The 19,822-nt window shown below is 47.9% G+C and overlaps 1 pseudogene; it reads right to left on the bottom strand.

Moving 5' to 3' along the window:
• The window catches only part of LOC128836069 (adenylate cyclase type 10-like), an 82,532-nt pseudogene that overhangs the window by 43,064 nt on the left and 19,646 nt on the right, over window positions 1-19,822 (bottom strand).

The following is a 19,822-nucleotide window of genomic DNA, read 5'->3' as shown; positions in this document are numbered from 1 at the left end:
TATGGGAATTCTGTGGATAAGGAGAAGGGTTTCGTTCTCCAGGGCTGCCGAGCCTGCACATTTCACCCAGCTTCCATTTTTGAAGCCTCACCCTCCATGACACCTTTTTCCCCTTAGGCCTCTTTCGAAATTTGATGTTTCCATGCTGTGCAGTGACAGGCAGCAAAAGCAAATCTTTGAAGTGTGGAGAACAAGAAATGAACTCCCCCATTTACTTTTATGGCAACCAATGCAGCTACCAGGGCAAAACTTTCCCTCCACATTCAACTTTTCTCCACTCCTGTTCCCCTTGAAAAGTCAAATGCAACTTCTCATTGGAGGGGGTCCTCTTACCATCACTGATTAGTATCCACCCATTCTCTTAACTGCTCTCTAAGTGCCCTAAGCCCCCATCTGACCCCCCAACTCCCCAAGCGCTGCCTTCGAAGTCTTTCCTGGGATGAGTAAGGGCTATTTCTTGCAACCTCACAAGTCTGTGAGGAATTGCTTCCCTTCCTTCTGTATAGCTGCAGATGGCCGACATTCTGTGAATATCCTTTAGAATGTATAGGAACAAAGTCCAGGGTGTGTGCACAGACTAGGATTCAGGCTCACCAAACAGGTCAGCGTCATGACCGCAAGAAGGCCAATCCCAGAATAAGAGTGAGGAAGTGGGACAGATGAAATGGATGGCATCAGATCGACAGCATCATGCCACTAATTCTTCCATGCAGATCTAGGAGCAAACATTTCTGCAACCATACCCAGCACCCTGTATATCCCAATTATAATGACTGTGTTGAATTTCATGAGAATTCACACCTTTGAGCCAGTGTGCAATTTCAGGGTAAGAATAAAAAATGCTGAGATGCCGAATTGGTGTGAAGCAAGGTAAATAACAGAACCCAATTCCACAAACAGGCTTTTCCCCCAGAGAGTGAGGGCTTTCTCCATTACCTTAACAAGAAAGATGTTATTCAGGAGGCAATAGTAGGACTCTCCTACCACACCTCGGAGTTTGCCTCGGAGGATTTTCTGTCTTTCAGCGTAAGATTTACAGGCCTCAATCCCCAGAAACATGGCCATGAGTGTCTGGATAACAAAAAAATTCTGCTGCACATTTACCTTTGTCAGCTCCATAGCAACAACCCTGCAAGGTTAAAATGAAGAGAAATTATAAGGAAGTTCTAATGGGGAGTCAGGAAGAGCCAGGACATTCTGAGAAAGAATTACAGAAACACAAACCTACCACTTACCACATGGACATCTAGACACATAGAAAAAGCTTCCAAATGAAGGAGAAATAATGGAACCAGGGTTCTTCAGCACTTTCTGATCGACCTCCAAGTCAACTACAAGACATTTCAGCCCCTGATTTTCTTTATGGATAAATGGCTGAGGATCAGCAAAGGATTTGAGCAATGTCTCCTGGTCTCTGTTTCCTCCATGGCTGGTACAAAGCAACCTAACCCCAGAGCTCAGCCTCTCCATTTTTCGCTTTTGTTTGTGGGACACAAAAGATTAACAGCCTTGAACTGATCTCCAACCACCTTTTCTAACCACACCCCTTTGGGTTACTGTCAGAGTCCAGACTGATCAGTCTGTTTATTGTCTTCTGGAGAACACACCCTTGTCAAAAGCACCTGGCTGCTTTCAGTTCAGTTCCATGCATTCCCCTGGACTCTAAAGTCATCCTGCATTGAAAGACATGCAACCAGACATACCCGTGAGCATCCATCCCATTAGAGCTGCTCTCATTGCCATATCGCATGCATCCAAAAATGCCTTTTCTTAGTGATGGACCATCTCCCAGCCCTTCACTAATGACATTTTTAAAGTTTGTCCATTTCTCTTGGGGAAAAAAACCCAGCACACTTATGAGCTTTCATCCACAGTTCAAAAGTTGCATTAGCCCGCGAAAAGCTGAACAAAACCTTTTGAATTTTGAAATTTCAACATTTTTAATGTTGAAATTTGAAAGGTAAAAAGGACTTTTTTTGTTAATATTGAAGGGGGGGAAAATGAGGGGAGACTTAATAAAACAAATTTGCAAAATGCCCCCAATTTATTTTTTAGCAGCTCTCCCATATACACTGTCTTGTTAGACATGTTTCCTCTTTAGCATCTCAGTCGAATAGCACTGAAACATGAATCTGACTTGGTCTGGGTCATGACAGCCACAACCAAGGAATCTCTCATAGGATGGATGGGAGAGCCATCTCTTTTTGATGCGTTTTCATGCCCTGCTAGTTTTGAGGTTCCCAGAAATCACACTTCCCATATGTTGCCAGAAAACAGATGGACGGCTATTCCTCCTGATTCATGGGAGGTGGATAGCTCAACAAATCAACTGAACAAGTAGCCACAGTTAATCAAAGAGCAGGTGAGGTTAATCCTTTGAATCACGAAAGGACCCATCCAACCATAAGTGAATCTTTCAGATTGCCTCATTTATTAAATGAAGAATCAGAACAGCAGGCTGGCATTGATAGGTATGATTGGACCACTGGTTGTTTCATCGCCCCTGTGACTGTGCTGGCTATTTCTGTACGTGAAATAATAGTTGTACTAAAGGAGGAAGTTACTAAAAGCTCCTGTCCCCCATGCAGGGCTCATTTAAGCCATTAGAGGTCAGCTTTCAGCCAATTAGACAGGCATTTGGCCATCTCAATCTGTGCCAGCCTCACAAAGCCTCCATACTATTTGGCATTATTGCAATCTCTGTAGGAATGTTGCAGCTCAGGATCACGATGCAAGGGCAGAGGTGTGTGGGGCACAGGGGGTCAGGTGTATCAAAGTGAAGTTAAAGACACTTACTTGTGGCCAGCCTCCTGGCCTAAGTAGGCAATTTCAGCAAGTAACTGGCTCTTTCCATAGCCCATAAGGCTTCATACATTATGACGCGGCCTTCTGTAGACCCCACAAATCCTTTCAATAAAGTGTCATAGATTTCAAGCTCTTTTTCCCGACCTAAGAAACATGGAGTGACTTTAAGAAAGTAAAAACCAATGCACGTCCCTTTCCCTCTTTGCTTAGCAGTGGCAGTATTTCTCCACCCATATCGGAAATGCATGCATAAGTCACTGGCTCATTTCCACCTCTGCTGCAATCCTTATCTATCCCTTTCTCCCCACTCATTTTGATAATTGCAACTCCCCTCTCTAGCTTATTCCCAAACCTGACTGTCCAGATTCCAGCACACCGCTGCTACCCTCCCCACCACACACACAAAGAAGTGTGACCACATTATTCCTATCGTCACACAACCACTTGTTCATTCCAATACCCGGTGTCACTCTTCAGATTTGTATCCAGTCTCCTTTACAGACCCTGAGCTACATTCACTGGAGCTGGCACAGGGAAGTATAATTTACATCTCTCCTTACCAGCCTGCCAACCAGGAGATTCATCAGCTCCTACAGGGCAACAGAATTAAAATTTAGAGATGAGGTGGGGCTCACCTGGTATTTATCTCATAGAAATGGAAGGTACCTTGAAGATCATCAAGTCCAGTCCCCTGCCTTCACTAGCAGGACAAAGTACTGTCCCTGACAGGTAGGTTTTTTTTTTGGGGGGGGGGGGGGTTGTTTTTTCCCCAGATCCCTAAATGGCCCCCTCAAGGATTGAGCTCACAACCCTGGGTTTAGCAAGCCAATGCTCAAACCACTGAGCTATCCCTCCCCCCATTGGAAGTATTGGGGTGCTGGAATCTAGCATTTTGTTTCAACCCCATTTGTCAGTAAAGTGAAAAGATGCTAATCAAAGACACAAAGGGAGTGAATATGAGGGGTAAGAATGTGCATGTATTCCTTCGAGACAAGGTGGTGAGTATGAGGAATATCTTTATTGGATCAACTTTGGCTAGTGGAAGAGACAAGCTTTCAAGTCTCACAGAGCTACTCTTCAGGTCTGGGGAAGGTAACTAGAGTGTCACAGCTACACACAGATGGTTAAGCATAAGGAGATCACACATGTTGCCTGAGACCACTTAAAATGAAGTGGGCAGTTAACACCTCTGCTGGAAAGTTTGTTTCTTCCACCAACAGGAACTAGTCCAATAAAAGCTATTCTCTCACCTACCTTGTCTCTGTCCTATCCTGGGAGCAATACGGCTACAACAACACTGCAAACATGTATTCCATACTCTTGTCTGACCATGGATAGATCCTGCGGTCCATAGCACCATATAAGACCTGCAGGATCAGGCACCACAATGTCAGTGTAAAGGCCCTGTATCTTTAAGAGCATCCCGAGCACATCTCAGAGCTTTACATTTCTGAATGATCCCAATGGTCAGTCACTTAATATCCTCAAGTAGTGGGTCCCCCTCAGACATTTCCCCCCACATCCATCTCTTCCTTGGGCATCCTCTTCCCAGCAGCAACAACTGCTCCACAGGTTCCTAATGACAAACCAACTGGAGTTCCGAAGAGCTCTGTCCACCTACCCAGTAAGTGGTAATACTCAGACCTCTCCTTGGTGAGATACGCTTGGCCAATCATTCTGCAAGGAGGAGGAGAAAGGAAAGCTGCAGTTAAAGAGCGAAAATACTCCTGGTCAGACTGAGTGGGGGCAGGGCCGGCTCTAGGTTTTTTGCCGCCCCAAGCAAAAAAAATTTTGGCTGCTCCCCCGTCCCAGCCCTGGGCTCCTCGCCGCACCTCCCTGCTGCCCCAGCCTTGGGCTCTCCCCCTCCACCCCCATCCCCACCCCCTGCCGCCCCAGCTCTGGACTCCCTCATTCCTCCCCACCATTGCAACCAACACACACCTCCTGCCGCCCCAGCCCTGGGCTCTCTCCCCTCCCCACCTGCACCCTCCTTCCGCCGCAGCCCTGGGTCACTGGTAACTCGCTCCCACGGCAGGTCATTCAGCAGGAATTTTAGATGTGCACAGAACACAGACAGGATTGGTTCCCATATGGTTACAGAACTGCAGTAAAGTGGAACAATTTTCAGCTTGTGTGATTGGAGGATATCTGGATGCATATTATAAGACTGTCCTACACTAATGAGGAAAAGTTGAGGTGCCTTTATTATTCTTTTCTTCCACTCTTTCTTTCTATGGGTAATTTGCCAATGCAATATCACTATCTTCCTTTTACACAAACAAACAAAAAAAAAGGCAATGGCTGTTGAAAATAGCAATTCCAGTCCTAATAACCACTGGGAAGCATTTCTTGCTCAATTTTATCCTTTTTTCTACAGCAAGTTACAGTGGATCCGTATATTTGATTTGGGAGAAATGAAGTAACAGCTGCCCAAACTGAGCTTGAGCACTCCTGAATTTTGAGGTGTTCAAATCTGGAAGGCAGGTGCTGGGGGGGGGGGGGGGGGGGAAGGGGGCTGTGGCTCTGCGGGGGAGCACGGCAGCATGTATGCAGCAGTGTGTCTGGCGCTGCGCGGAGCCAGACACGCTGGTCTGAGTGGCACAGTAAGGGGGCTGGGGGGTTGGATGGGGTGGAGGTTCTGGGGGGCAGTCAGGGGCAGGGAGAAGGGGGGGTTATATGGGTCAGGGAGTTGGGGGGGGCAGTCAGGGGACAGGCAGCGGTTGGATAGGCATGGGCGTCCCAGGGGTTTGTCAGGGGACAGGTAGGGGGTGCGGTCCTAGGGTGGAAGTTGGGGGGGTGTCTCAGGAGGGGGCAGTTGGGGACAAGGAGAAGGGAGGCTTAGATGGGGTCCCAAGGGGCAGTTAGGGGCAGGGGTCCCAGGAGGGGGCAATCAGGGGACAAGGAGCAGTGGCGCTTAGATAGGGGGCGGGGTCCTGGGGGGCAGTTAGGGGCAGGGGTCCCGGGAGGGGGTGATCGGGGACAGGGAGCAGGGGGGGTTGGATGGGTTGGGGTTTCTGTGGGGGGCAGTCAGAGGGGGTGGATGGTGGCAGGGTGGGGCTACCCTCCCTCCCTGTGGAGTGTCCTATTTTTTAATGTTAAAATATGGTATCCCTACTCACAGTGCAGCTCTCCATTCAGGGCAGGCTGCAGCATGAGGTCTCAGCTACCTCATTTCCCCCCCCCCTTTCCTGTTGGTAGTGGCCAAGGGAATGCTGGGAAATGTAGTTCTTTCCCTGCTCCAGGGCTGGCTCTGTAGGCAGGGAGCTAACCAAGGAACTACAGCTCCCAGGGCCCCCTGTTGGTTCTCAGCTCCCATGCTGTATCCCTGCCGCCCCTGCAAATGGGCTGCCCCAAGCACGTGCTTGCTTTGCTGGTGCCTAGAGCCGCCCCTGAGTGGGGGCGCAGCTGGGCTGCCGACTCTCTCTGAATCCAAGCACTGCTTCCAAGGAAGGTTTCATTATTCTTAGCCTCCTGCACCCAAAAGCTCAAGTTGAGATGGAGTGAAGTAATGTCATGGGGTTTCCCTTCAGAAGAGCGCTAAAGGAACATCAATAATTAAGGAGTCTAATGCGCCTGGTGTAATGGGAGGGTGTATTAATATTCATCGGTGAGAATTGGAGAGCTAAGAAGGAAATGAAGCACAGCAGTCTATGATTTCTCTAGTAAAGAACAATGCAATGCAATGCAATGCCTATTAGCCTGGCTTCCTGAAGCTGCTCAAGGATCTGAAGGTAACAAACAATTCTGTATTGTAAATGGGTGAGAGATGAGAGACAAGTAGGAATAGACAGATTCAATAAAGCTTGCAGAGGAAAAGATAAGGAAAGCAAAAAAAGCAGAATGAGTTCATATTAGGCAAAGGCTGTAAGGAGAATAAGAGTTTCTATAAACATGTCATGGGAAAAAGAAAGTAAAGCCATTAATAAGTAAGAAGGTGAATGAAATCGACGATTACTCTGAGCTCATGCGCTGCTTTTTAAAATCTCTCTTTAGCAAGCTATACATTAACAATGGCCCAACTCCTGCAAATTGCTCCCCACATACAGACTCCCATTGACTTTAATGGGGCTCCCTCCACATAGAAGAATTTGTAGGAATGGAGCCTTGGATTTGGACAATGAGAGCAAGGCAGATATTATATAAACAGTTGTTGATGAAAGGAGGTATCAGGATATATGAAAAAACAGAACACATGCAACCTTGGTCTCTGAACTCAATACTAGCTAGCTACACCACAATTGCTATGAATGTGGGCGGGGGGTTGTACTGCACCTTTAAATTTCTGACAGCACAGCTGATGCAGCATGTTCCAAAGAAGGGACCCAAACTGCTCCCTCATGGAGACTTTACTTTTGTTCTTTCTTAGTTTGTTGTGCCCCTTAATCTGAACTGAAAGTCATTTGGACTGAGTCTAGAGGGCTGTCTAGGTGTATGGAGAAACATTGAATGCTTCTACATTTCCATGGTGCAGTTCCCAGTCTCCTACTAGCTGGAGCTGATGTGGAAGTGGGAGAGAGATGCAAATGAGACACTATAGTTACCCATTCTCTCAAACATGAGGATTGATTAAAGATATGCCAGTTGAAGGTATTTTTACACTGAGCTATTTGCTGTCCAAGCAGCTGTTTGTCTCCTTGACTAAGTTGGCTTGAGTTGATCTTGTGTGGGGAAGTACAGGATTTTGGAGATTAAATTCCCTAGGCCAGCTGTGAGATGATGCTCTGGATTCAGGCAAGGTTGATGCACATTGTGGCTTTGAACAGACAGGACAGCACACACCCCCTTTGTGCTGATCAAAGGAAATTTGCCCTTTCATCACCCCTCCCCCTCCACCATTGTAAAATGGGGGTGTGACTCTTGGAGCCCCTCAGTGCCAACTAGCAGAGGGCCCCCCTACTGTAACTCACATCAGGTCTGACACACTCATTGTCCCAACACACTGTTGTCATGATATATATCTCAAAGGTGTCATGAAAGATATCGTATGTAAACTGGTGCCATGCTGGTCCCAAAAATCATTGTGTGATCTATGTACAGGTTGAGTACAAAGAGTTATAGATGTGTGCTGGAAATATATTCATGAAAAGTGTTTGAGAAGTAGAGCATAAAATCCAGCCTGCCCTAGGCAAAGGCATGTGTATTTACCTGTCTGACCAGCTGGGCTACCAGCAGAGGACAATGGAAGTATATTTACATATAAGGAAAACAAAGACATCAAGCTAAACAAACGGGGGAGAAGACTCTGGACTTTGAGTAATATAAGGGGAACAAAAAGACCTTTTAGTTCTCTATCACTGCAGGGAGAGTAGAGTACAGCACCTTTTGAGCCTATGAAAGCTGGATTCTCTTGGCCTGAAAGGCAAGAGCTGCTGGAAACATGATGTAAGTGAGAAACTGCTTAGGCAAAGATTGCAACTTGCTAAGATTCAATTTTCATCATTAGAAAGTGTGTTTTGTTTTGTTTTGTTTGTGGCTGTAGTGAGTCGGTGTGGCTCCCCTCCTGCCCAGAAGAGGGAGCACACGTGCAGGCACCAGAGTGGATGGGACCACCACCACCACCTGTCCCCGCCCCCCCGGAAGTCAAGGGGCGGGACAGGAAGTATAAAGGCTGGCCGCCAGAGCTCAGTCGGCGGCCAGCCACCTCAGGGAGCAGACGTGTGGCCGGGAGCTCCCGGCCAGGAGACCGCTGAAGACCGAGGCCTGGACCCTAGCTGGCCCGAGCTACCCCGGGCACACTACGAGGAGGAGCCACCAGAGCCCGTCCACTCCCGTCACTGGGAGAATCCCTGGGAACCCCACCCCACCAACCCTGAGGGTGAGACTGTACCCGAACCCCTCCGCCCCTGCTGCTACCCAGAGGAGCCACCTGAGGACCCTTGGCCTGACTTCCCGGCAGAGCTACCGGACCTGCCACCGAGCCCTGGCAGAGAGGAGCCCATGCAGATGGACTGGCCCGAGCCCAGCGCGACGAACGAGGTAGGCTTTGAGGGGGATCGTGGAAGTAGCCCGGGGGTAGCCGACCCCGGTCCGGCTGCAACCGAGTGTGAGCCTATGTCAGTGTGTTGCGGTCTGGATACCCCACTGACCAGCAGCGGCAGTAACCGCTGCTAGGGCCCCGGGCTGGAATGCAGTGGAGTGGGTGGGCCTGCGTTCCCCCCCCTGCCACCCCCGCTCACGGGTGGCAGGCTTCCCCCTCACCCAACGCTCGGCTACAGAAAGCCTAGGCGTGCCATACCTGAACTGCTTGTTCACTCAGCCCCCTGCCAACAAGGGCCTGAGCTAAACTGTGTTTGCCCCGCCCTGCATCAAAGAGCCAGAGCTTTGGGACTAACTGACTGCTTGTTCCCACAGTAGTGAGTTGGTGTGGCTCCCCTCCTGCCCGGAAGGGTCGAGCCCCGGCTAGGACCTATTACAGTGGCCTTGCCTGTCTCTTTTCCCCTTGCTTAGCATCACTTAAACCCAAGGGCTTTGTGAATAACCTTTGTCTTATTTTATTACAAAACCATCTCAGTGCTGTGTATTAAAGTGAAGTGTGAGGTTTCAGCTAACCTAACAGGCTGGTGTGTGGCTCTGTCTCTTTGGAGGCAGTGAGCGTAAAGTGAGAGGGACTGGATGCTGCAGGGAGACGTTTCTGGGGAACTTGGCAGCTGGGACTCACTGATTGTTACCGGCAAGCCAACATTTAGACTGGCAGAGTCTTGAGAAGTTTGCTGGCAAGGCAGACAGACTGGTGTGTCAGGGACCTGCCACACAGCTTAGCAGCACCAAAGCTCTTGCTCTTGCTAAGGCAGAGTGGTAACAGTGGCTCACAGTTCTGAGTGTTCCGAGCATGATGTCACAGGGGACACTTACGGTTTCTCACTGATGCCAAGATAATGATAGACCACGCCGGGATTCACAACTCCTTTCATCTCAGTCCGGGGGAGCTCTTCAAAGAAGTAATGAGGCAGCCTGGAGTTGGCATAGGTCAGTGCATCACAGGACACTAACCCCGGATAATACATCATCATCCGGGCAGCAAGATTCACCTTCTGGCCAATGACTGTGTGGTGGAGAGAGCAAGAAAATGGGCACTGAAAAGTTAACTGAGCTCCCGCTTATCCTCCTATGAACCGCTCCATATGTATCCATGCATACATACCCCTCCACCAGCAAAAATACGCAGCCTACACACACACTCTGTGGGTACCCAGGGGATACCAAACATGCACAGGACCAGAGAAACAGACTGTACCTGTGTATTCGTGCCTTACATGATGGCCAACTACTCCGCAGAACACTGGCCCGCTGGTAACCCCGATGGAAACTAGCCTAGCAAGCAATGAGAGCAACATGGAGTCAACAATCCCAAATGTCCAGTCCCTCTTGCCACATCTGCTCATGCACCCTCTCCCCACCCCCACTCCTGTAGTGCTAATTTGTATTGACTATCCCCACATCAGCCAGCTAGGTCTCCCAACAGCCTGTGTGCAGCTCTGTGTGTGTGCAAAAGGGATGGAGAAGAGGGCAAGGAGCTTCCCTCACGCACACCCCCATGTAATGACAGTTCTTGTGCTTCCCAGAGTGCAGAATGCCATGAGCTGGCATTGCTGTTGGAACTAGCCTCCCCAGAGAGATGGGCCACAGCCCCACCTCCTCTCCACCCCAGCTAGCAGAGCTGACTCCAGGCCAAAGGGAGCCCATGTCCATCCTTTGCAAGTGTGCCACAGAGGCCGCATTCCTTAGGCAACTCCACAGGCACAATGTCTCTTTGACCTCCCCATGGGTGGTGAGTCCCTGTCCTCCCTGTAATGCAAAGCCACAACTGAACCCTCATTTCCTGGTGTGGAACTGGAGGTGAAGCCCTGGCTGAAAGTTCAGGGAAGTATTCACATTTTCTGAACACATTCATCTGCCCACAGTAGAAATCATGCATGCTTAAAATGCTTCCATGAGTGGGGGAGTGGTGAGATGGGTGTAGAGTTCCTCCCACCTTGCATCATCCAGCTGTCCAGGCTGTTATACCACACCCACTGCTATGGTATGTGTATGTCTCCCATATTTATAATGGGTGCACACAGCAAAAAACTGCTTAACTGTAATTGTCCCTGGACACTGATCTCACAGGGTACTCACACCTGGAATTTAATTCTCTCACGTGTGACTGGTTGAATTTCCCTGGCTCTTCATGGTTTGCATGCCCCTTAAAAGGAGTGGCTACTGGGCAAAGCACAAGACACACACACCCCTTACTGGCTATCACGCACTATTCCCGGCTGAATATAAATGCTGCCCTCTGAGTGTGCCAGTCTGAATTCTCCTTGCTGGAGAGTCGTGAGCTGGAGGAACGTCCCAGCAGAAAAAGGGAGTCAGGTTACACAAAAACTTAACAAGGTTAGTGCCAGTGGTGTAAAAAGGGAGTGGAGTTTGGATTGGTTTTGACATTTATAGACACAAAAGGGGACAAAGGCTCTGGTCCCACAAACATGCAGGAGTTTTATTTGAAGCCTCGGTGAAGTCAGCAGTGCCTGCGTGCCAAGCCACAGGCCTCAAAAATTCAGCAACCAGACCAGAGCATGCTGGAAGATAGCAGAGGGTGAAGGGCTCTCTCCAAGCACTGCTGGAGTCCTGCTGGCTGACAGGCCTCGGGGTCCCCTTTAGCAGGGAGCTCCTCCACTGACTGCAGCCAAGAAGGACTTGATGGGTCCTTCAGAGGCCAGTGGGGTGGGGGGTGACAGTCAATAGGGGTTTGGCTCATGCTCTTTGTCCTGTTACCAATGCTCTCAAGGGGGAAAAATGCCTTTAGAGATCAAAGAATTTGCCATTCTCACGCAAATGGAGCTGAGAATCCTGCACAGCTGGTGTCGTTAGTTTTTTACTCTCTCTTTTCTGCAGGGACTGGACTTGTCGATTGGAGTTTCTTGGGCTGTTGTGGGATAGGTCAGTGAAGGTGGTTGGCTTTGCATTTTGCTCTGAATGATGCTGAGGTTCACGGTCATCCTGAGCAGGTTCCAGATTCATGGCCAGTCACCACAAAAGCTCCATCAACTGCACCTACCAGTATCACCTCTGAGGCTGAGGTTCTATTGCTCCAGTGGCACATAGCTGTCTTAGGAGGTCTGGGTCATGTAGAGTGAGGGGGAGCCCAGGTAAACTGGGCTAATCCCAAATTTTCTCTCCCAGCTGTCATGTCACTGCCTACTGCCCATAGGGGGGCCCTCCTGTTGGGACGAGGGAGTTTTGATGACAAACAAGCCCATTAGCACTCCTGTAGGCAACATGGAGAACTGCACCTTCCTGCTTACTTAACAGAAGTTCTTGTGGCACCTTAGAGACTAACAAATTTATTAGAGCATAAGCTTTCGTGGACTACAGCCCACTTCTTCGGATGGGCTGTAGTCCACGAAAGCTTATGCTCTAATAAATTTGTTAGTCTCTAAGGTGCCACAAGTACTCCTGTTCTTCTTTTTGCGGATACAGACTAACACGGCTGTTACTCTGAAACTTAACAGAAGTTGAAGATTTTAAATGCGCTGTCCCAGGCGTGGGCGCTCTCGTCAGCCTGCTTATCCCCAGGGAGCCCGAACACACACAGGAATGTGCAGCCCTGCCAGGGAGGGGAAAGAAAACACCAGAGGGGTGAGGGTTTTTTCCAAAGAGCAAATCAGTATCAATGTCTGTGGCAAATAGTTCCACTGTGCTCCAGCTCTCCCACCCACCCTGTTAGAGTAGTGCTGTCATACAGTACCCCCAAAATGCTCTGGGAGACCCCACCACAGCCTCAGACTCAGTCTCTTCAGCACCAAGCTTTTTATCATTCCTCCTGATCCCTGCCCTCCTCCTTCCTTCTCTATCCCTAATGACAATGCCACTGTCCCTCCTGCCTCCTACTAGTCCCGGAGTCTCAGGGGAATGTTTGCTGGCTCCAGCTGCCCAACTGGAATGGCCTTGAAGCTCTGACCCACTTTGTCAAACATAAAGACTTTGTTGATTTTGCCGCTGAAGACGTGGATGATGTGTTAGATCTTCACATTGGCATCGTGGATGGCCTTGCACAGATGCAAGGTATTGGCGCTTTTGTCAAACTGCAGGTTCACAAAGACAATTGTGACCAGCCGAAGCTCAGATAAATATTCTAGAGGTTGGTTGTCGTCAATCTGAAAGAGAAGAGCCAGATGTACTCAACAGTCCGTACTCCTGGTGAGTGGGAAGCATTCACTACTTCATATACCCCTCCTCCAGCTGAGCTGACTCTGCTCTCAGATACAGGTGCTAACTCCACGAGGGCAAAGATGTTTGATCAGCTATTGCCATAGAAAGGAGGGGGCCCCCATCAATGGGAAGTACTCTCCAGTCTCAGGACGATGATCCTTTCAGCACAGGACTGGGAAATGAGGCTAGGCACCAAGGGGATAAAGGGGGAGATAGCTGAGCAGAGCCTGTTAATGTGACTTTGCTACAACCCAGGTCTCCCCATAAACTTTAAAATTTTAAACAGAACAAAGGAAAAACTTTTTCATACACCTTACAATTAGCCTGTGGAACACATTGCCTGCAGTCAAGAACTCGGCAGATTTCAAAAAATTATGACAACATCCAGTGTTATAATAGTAAGGATTTTTTTAAATAAAATCCAATAGTTTTGGAAGGGATCTAAACCCTCATGCCTCAGGTCATAAACCAAGGGAGGGGGAAGGAAAAAACTTTCCATGTGAACAAGTTGATCCACAACTACCCACTGCAGGGTTTCTTGTATTTTCCTCTGTAGCATCAGGAGAACCTCAGAAAAATTCTAGCTGTGTAAAGCACAGACCGTCAAGCCAAAAAATAAAATTCTGTGAAGTTACTGCAGTACCTTCTCCAGAATGTTTCTCATCACATACTTCCGGAGGGACTTCTCCAGCTCATCATTAGGAGACAATGTGGAGGTTGCTCTGAGGATCCCTAGGGGAGGAAATTCAATGCTTTCAATAGCAGAAGGAAGACTTGTGGTTAAACCATAGGGTTTTATTTCTGGCTTTGCTCAAGGGCAGACTTTTACCAGTAGGGACTGGACAGTGCCTGGATGGGGTTGGAGATTCTTGTCTAACCTATTTCACTTACAATCTTGAAAATGCAAATCACAGTTCCATAGGCACCGAGTTTCTAATCTGCCGGGGGGGGGTTCCCCCCGGCTCTCTGCAGGCCCTGCCCCCACTCCACCCTTTCCCCCAAGGCCCCAGCTCTGCCCTGCTTCTTCCAACCCCTGCTCCGCCCCACCCCGCCTCTTCTCTACCCCTTCCCACCCCTTCTCTGCCCAGTTCCATCCCTCTCCCAAGCACACTGCACCCTTTCTCCTCCTCCCTCTCCCCCAGTGCCTCCTGACACAGCGAAACAGCTGATCCGTGGTAGGCGCTGGGAGGGAGGGGGAGGCGCAGATCGGTGGGGCCCACCGGTGGGCAGAAGGGACTGGGGGGAGGGGGAGGTTCTGGTAGGGGGGCTGCCAGTGGGTGCTCAGCACCCACCATATTTTTCCCGTGGGTGCTCCAGCCCCAGAAAATTCCTTGTGTGCTTATATCCGCACCACTGAAAGCTTGCTCACCCAGAAAGACTGTAGGCACTGAGCAGGGTTCCCTATAGTGTCTCTTCGTGCCAGCCAGGGTCTCCATAGAGCTGACACAGAAAGTAGGGAGAGGGTCTCTTCTCCTCCACAGTCAGCGTAGCCCTTGCTGGTGTCCAGACAGGTTGAAGCCAGCAGGGGGGAGAAGGAATTGAAATGCAGGCTGGCTGCCTCAGGATTTTGGTGGCAGGGAATGGAGGAGGACACAGGAACTCAAAGGGGTATAGGGCAGGGGCCCCCATGTGCAGTCCATTCACCCTCTCACATTTACACTGACGGAAAACAAAGGAATCTCAGCCTGCCGTCTCCCTGGGGTCAACACAGTAGAAGGAAGAGGCACTCACTGTTACTTTCACCCGTGGGGTAGTGCTGTAGGTATTCAGTACATTTCCAGAAGAACTCATTGAACTCAATCTCAGAGATGTTCTTTATGTATCTAGCCTAAAGGCACACAGAATTAAAGGCGTCTGTCAGCTTCCACAAGCCTAGTGCAGAATTATTCAATAAAACGCACTCCCATCCTTCACTGTCACCTCCATCATCAACCTCCCTGTCAACTGGATGGAGGACACAGCAGTAATCAGAAAAGATTTTTTGGCTGGAGCAAAACAAGTGACGACGCTCCCAACGAATGCAACAAAAAGATTCTGCAGCCTCCAAAGCTGCGGTGAAAAGCCTTACAATTCCACAATCTTTCTCCTGCTGGGTATCTGTGCAAGCCCCCAATCCTGCAAATGCTTACATACGTGCTTAACTTTAAGCACCTGATTGGCCCCACTGATTTCAATGGGCTTACTCAGATGCAGGTGCAGAACTGAAGCCCAGTTTCTTCTCATGACACCTGTCACTGAACTATCTCAGTGCCTCCAGAAAGATACTAACTAAAATCACAATAGGCCCACGGTCTGATTCTCCTCCCCATTCTCACAGCTGCTCTCCAAGAACCGATGCAAGGTGTAAGAGGGGGGTGCTCAAAATAACTGGTGGGCTGCAGGTAGCAATGCTCCCACTTCCACTCCCTGGCAGATTGGTCGTATTTTCAGAGTTCAAAGCGGGGACACCAGGATTGGCGAGGGGGATGGATCAGGGAATTGGGTGTTATCCTGTCAGGATGAGTACTTGGGGCCTTTTACAGGAAAAGGCAGGGCAAGTGAGAACAGTATTTACCCTTCTGTGACCCCTTTCTTGTTCTCTCCTAGCCCTAATATCTCCCATTCCAATCTAGCTGTACCCTACCACACCCCGACCACCCCCTCCACAGTCACTGATTCACCCACACCCTCAACCGACTCCATCAACCTTCCCACCCAACTCTTCCCTCAGCTCCCCACCTGCTGAGAAACACGCCCGACAAACATACCCTTTCCCCCAGGCTGAGATCCTCCCTCTTCCTAACAGACCTCCACAGCTCAGGCCCACACCCTCAGCTCTGAGCCCTGGTCACCAGACAGCCCCAGGCTCAGAATGCTCCCACACATCCCTCCAGGTCTAGCAAATCCATCCCCAGGCTCCAAAATCTTCCCCCTCCTACCTGACACCCATCACCACCAATCTCAGATGCCCCACAGGTCGGAACCCTGCCCCCTGCTCAGAAAGCTCTGGTATTTGCTGCTCTGCACCTCCTCCCTCTGGCACTTGCATCCCTTCTCTTGCAGATACTCTTGCAGGGGCTGGAGGCTGCAGGGAGCATGGGTAAAGAGCCCCATACTCTGGCTCTGTGGCTCTGTCCCCTGCACTACAACAGCTACACTACCCAGTTCTGAGATCACTGGTGGAGCTTACCCCCCTTATTCCCTAACGACCAGCCACTCCTGGCAAGAGGAAGCCAAAGTTAAGTCCACATTCTACTATGCCTTCTTACTTCATCAACTTTCGCATCACCATCCCTCTCGGCCCCCTCTGCCCAGCTGGTCCATTGGATACAGGCCCAATAACAGATATACACACAAGCATACGTGTGAGGTTGCATCCAGCAGAAGACAATGGGGCACGTAAACACACCCCAACCTAGATAACAAAGCAATACACACGCCACTGGTTATGAACAATTGTTGCACACTCCACATTGCCCACCTTAACAGATCTTTGATCTTTAATTGTTTCTATTTCTATCATGTTCCTGTTACAGAGTTCCCAGCAGTTCGGTGATAGAATAACCTCGCTTGCTTTTGCTAGGTTTTGGGCCAACCGAACTTCATCCACTGCTCGGCCAATTACCAGAAAATATTGGTGCTTATTGTCTCCAACAACAACTTTGGAGATGTGACCTGCAGATAGCCCTGACAAGAGAAACAAGATTGTTATGGAGGGCATTTTTACTTTACCATTTGTAATATATGTATCTCAATTATCTTAGAAGCGGATTTTGGAGGCCAACCTATTTTTTGGGGGGGTGGGAGGTTTGGATCAGTTCTTGACAATATGTGATATTTATTCCAGGAATCTGAGGATTTCTAGAACAACACTCTCCAATGAATTAAACAGCATGTCAGTTAATAAATAATAATAATGCACACATAATTATAAGGGTCACACGGTAGCATCTGTTATAAGGTTACAAATCGGTTTCCATTATAACAACCTGTTTATATCTGAAGAAGAAAGCAGTGTGCTGTAATCTTGGACTCCCATTCAGACAATATCTGGATCTATGAGATTTGTAACAAGCTGTGTTACTCTGTGACATTGCAGTCTATATGGTTTTATAAAAATATGTTAATGAGTGAATATAATGTAATTGGAATATGCTTCGTGCAAAAGGTCTCTTGTAAGGTATCATTACAAAGCTTATAATCTACTGAGTGTGATCATCCTATTTGTATAAAAGTACCACTCTTGTATCTGAAACTAGAAATATGAAATATAACTCTGAGGGCCTATTGTAATTATGTAAAGTGTGGGCCATTAATGGTGGTTTGGAATCTTGATGACTCCCATTAACCAGGACAATTGTCTACAGATGGCTGTGTTTTACTTGTAAGTCTTCCTGTATACGTGTGTGCTGGCAAGTGGGCAATAAAGTCTTGCAGTGACATGTGATCATGTCACCTGAACTGGAATCCATCTTTAACCTGGTGTCTTTCCATTGAGAAGGAGGGGGTGGAAACCCAGAGAGGGACAAAGGATTCCCGCCTTATGCAAAAGATATATAAAAGGGTGGGACAGAACAAAGTGGAGGAGCCATCATGAAGAATCCCCTAGCTACCACCTGAGCTGAAACAAGAGCTGTACCAGGGGAAAGAATTGTGCCCAGGCCTGGAAAGTGTCCAGTCTGAGGAAAAAACTTACTGAAGCATCTCTAAGGGTGAGATTATCTGTATTCAGTTTGATTAGAATAGATTTGAACATTTTATTTTATTTTGCTTGGTGACTTTGTTCTGTCTGTTACTACTTGGAGCCACTTAAATCCTACTTTTTGTATTTAATAAAATCACTTTTTACTTATGAATTAACTCAGAGTATGTATTAATACATGGGGGAGGAAACAACTGGGCATATCTCTCTATCAGTGTTATAGAGGGCGAACAATTTATGAGTTTACCCTGCTTAAGCTTTATACAGAGTAAAACGGATTTATCTGGGTTTAGACCCCATTGGGAGTTGGGCATCTGAGTGTTAAAGACAGGAACACTTCTGTTAGCTGCCTTCAGGTAAACCTGCAGCTTTGGGGCAAGTAATTCAGATCCTGGGTCTTTGTTGGAGTAGACGGGAGTGTCTGGCTCAGCAAGACAGGGTGCTGGGATCCCGAGTTGGCAGGGAAAGCAGGGGTAGAGGTAGTCTTGGCACATCGGGTGGCAACTCCCAAGGGGGTTTCTGTGATCCAACCCGTCACACTCTCAAATTGGACTTGTCAGCCATAGGTGGATTCATCAGGCACTGACTAGACCACTTACGCGTACACCATGATCCAGTGGATCAACAATTGCCTATTATTATACCTGATCATAAGTTTCCACAAAGTTCACCTCTTTGCCAATGAGTAATTTATTTCAAATATGGAGCATAATGTTTACACTCTTCTCATTTAAAATAATTGTTCCCATGCTTTTTTCTTCACAGACAGATAACTCAAAAACAACTGGAGCTTGGTACTTGGCATGTAGCAAGTGCCCACATCATGAACAAGTTTGAGAAACATTGGCTGGATAGCAATAAAGTGATATGCAATTCAATAATCCCTTCTGAACCTGCTCAGTGCAGCATCTACTAAGACTTTGAGTTGAACTCAGTAAAAAGCACTCTCTCATTTGGGACATCACTGTACATTCTGTCTGTGTGGTCTAACTAGGGGACCAGCAAGCAGAAGGATTTTGCTCTCATTCTGCTGCTGCTGCTGGGAGTTTGCGTGAAGGGAGCTTGTAAATGTCTGCTTGAAAACACACACAGAAAAAACATCCAGATGTAATCTAAAACTCCCCAGCTTAATATAAGGAAATGGCAAAAGAGCAAGTTCCTGAAGATCCCAAACTTAGGTGGCTTTACATTCCTTTGCCAAACAGAAAGGAACAGAGGTACTGTGAAGGCACTTCCCACAACCCTAATGGCTAGCAACTTCCTGTTGCTTTCCATGGATGTGAAATACTCAGAAGTAGAGCTAGTAAATAAAGGGGATACTCTTTCCACTGACAATTTCAATTCAAACAAAAAAGAAATAATTTTCATCTAAATTTTCCATTAAAAATTTTGATTTTCAGCAGAAATTCAAATGCTGAAATACTTTGGCTGAAAACAAAACAAAAAAATTGATTTGGAAATGCTGCCACTTTATTTATGGGAGTTGTAGTTCTGATGCCTCAAGCTCCCATTATTCTCTATAGGTTGGGCTCTCTAGTTCGACTACTAGTACCAGAGGGGTAGCTGTCTTAGTCTGGATCTGTAAAAAGCAACAGAGAGTCCTGTGGCACCTTTAAGACTAACAGATGTGTTGGAGCATAAGCTTTCGTGGGTGAATACCCACTTTGTCAGACGCAAGATCTGACGAAGTGGGTATTCACCCACGAAAGCTTATGGTCCAATACATCCATTAGTCTTAAAGGTGCCACAGGACTCTCTGTTAGTTTGACTTCATCACCCATGATGCTTCTTAATGTCCTCTCTTAGTGAGGGGAAGTGGTTAATAATCGGAGGAATCTTTGTTCATTGTGTACAATGGGAGATGTAGTCCAGCTAGGGAGGACATTAGATGACCAAAATACAATTCCCATGAGGCACTGTGGCAGGATTTCTAAATCGAAATATTTCAGTTTTCAGCTGTTTGGGGTTTTTTGATGGAAAATTGAAATTTTCCATGGAAAACAGACACTCTTCATAACAAAAATTGCTTAGTAGAAAACCCAATTTTCCGTTGAAAAACAGTTCTGATGGAATTTTGTCCATGAGTCCTAGTTAGAAGCTATTCAGAGACAGTCATAGCTCTGTAAAAATAAACTAGGTACAGTC

Source organism: Malaclemys terrapin, chromosome 4, assembly GCF_027887155.1.
Source record: "Malaclemys terrapin pileata isolate rMalTer1 chromosome 4, rMalTer1.hap1, whole genome shotgun sequence".
Classification (NCBI taxonomy): Eukaryota; Metazoa; Chordata; order Testudines; family Emydidae; genus Malaclemys; species Malaclemys terrapin.
The sequence above is the reverse complement of the archived record's forward strand: the minus strand, read 5'-3'. Positions and strand labels throughout refer to the sequence as shown.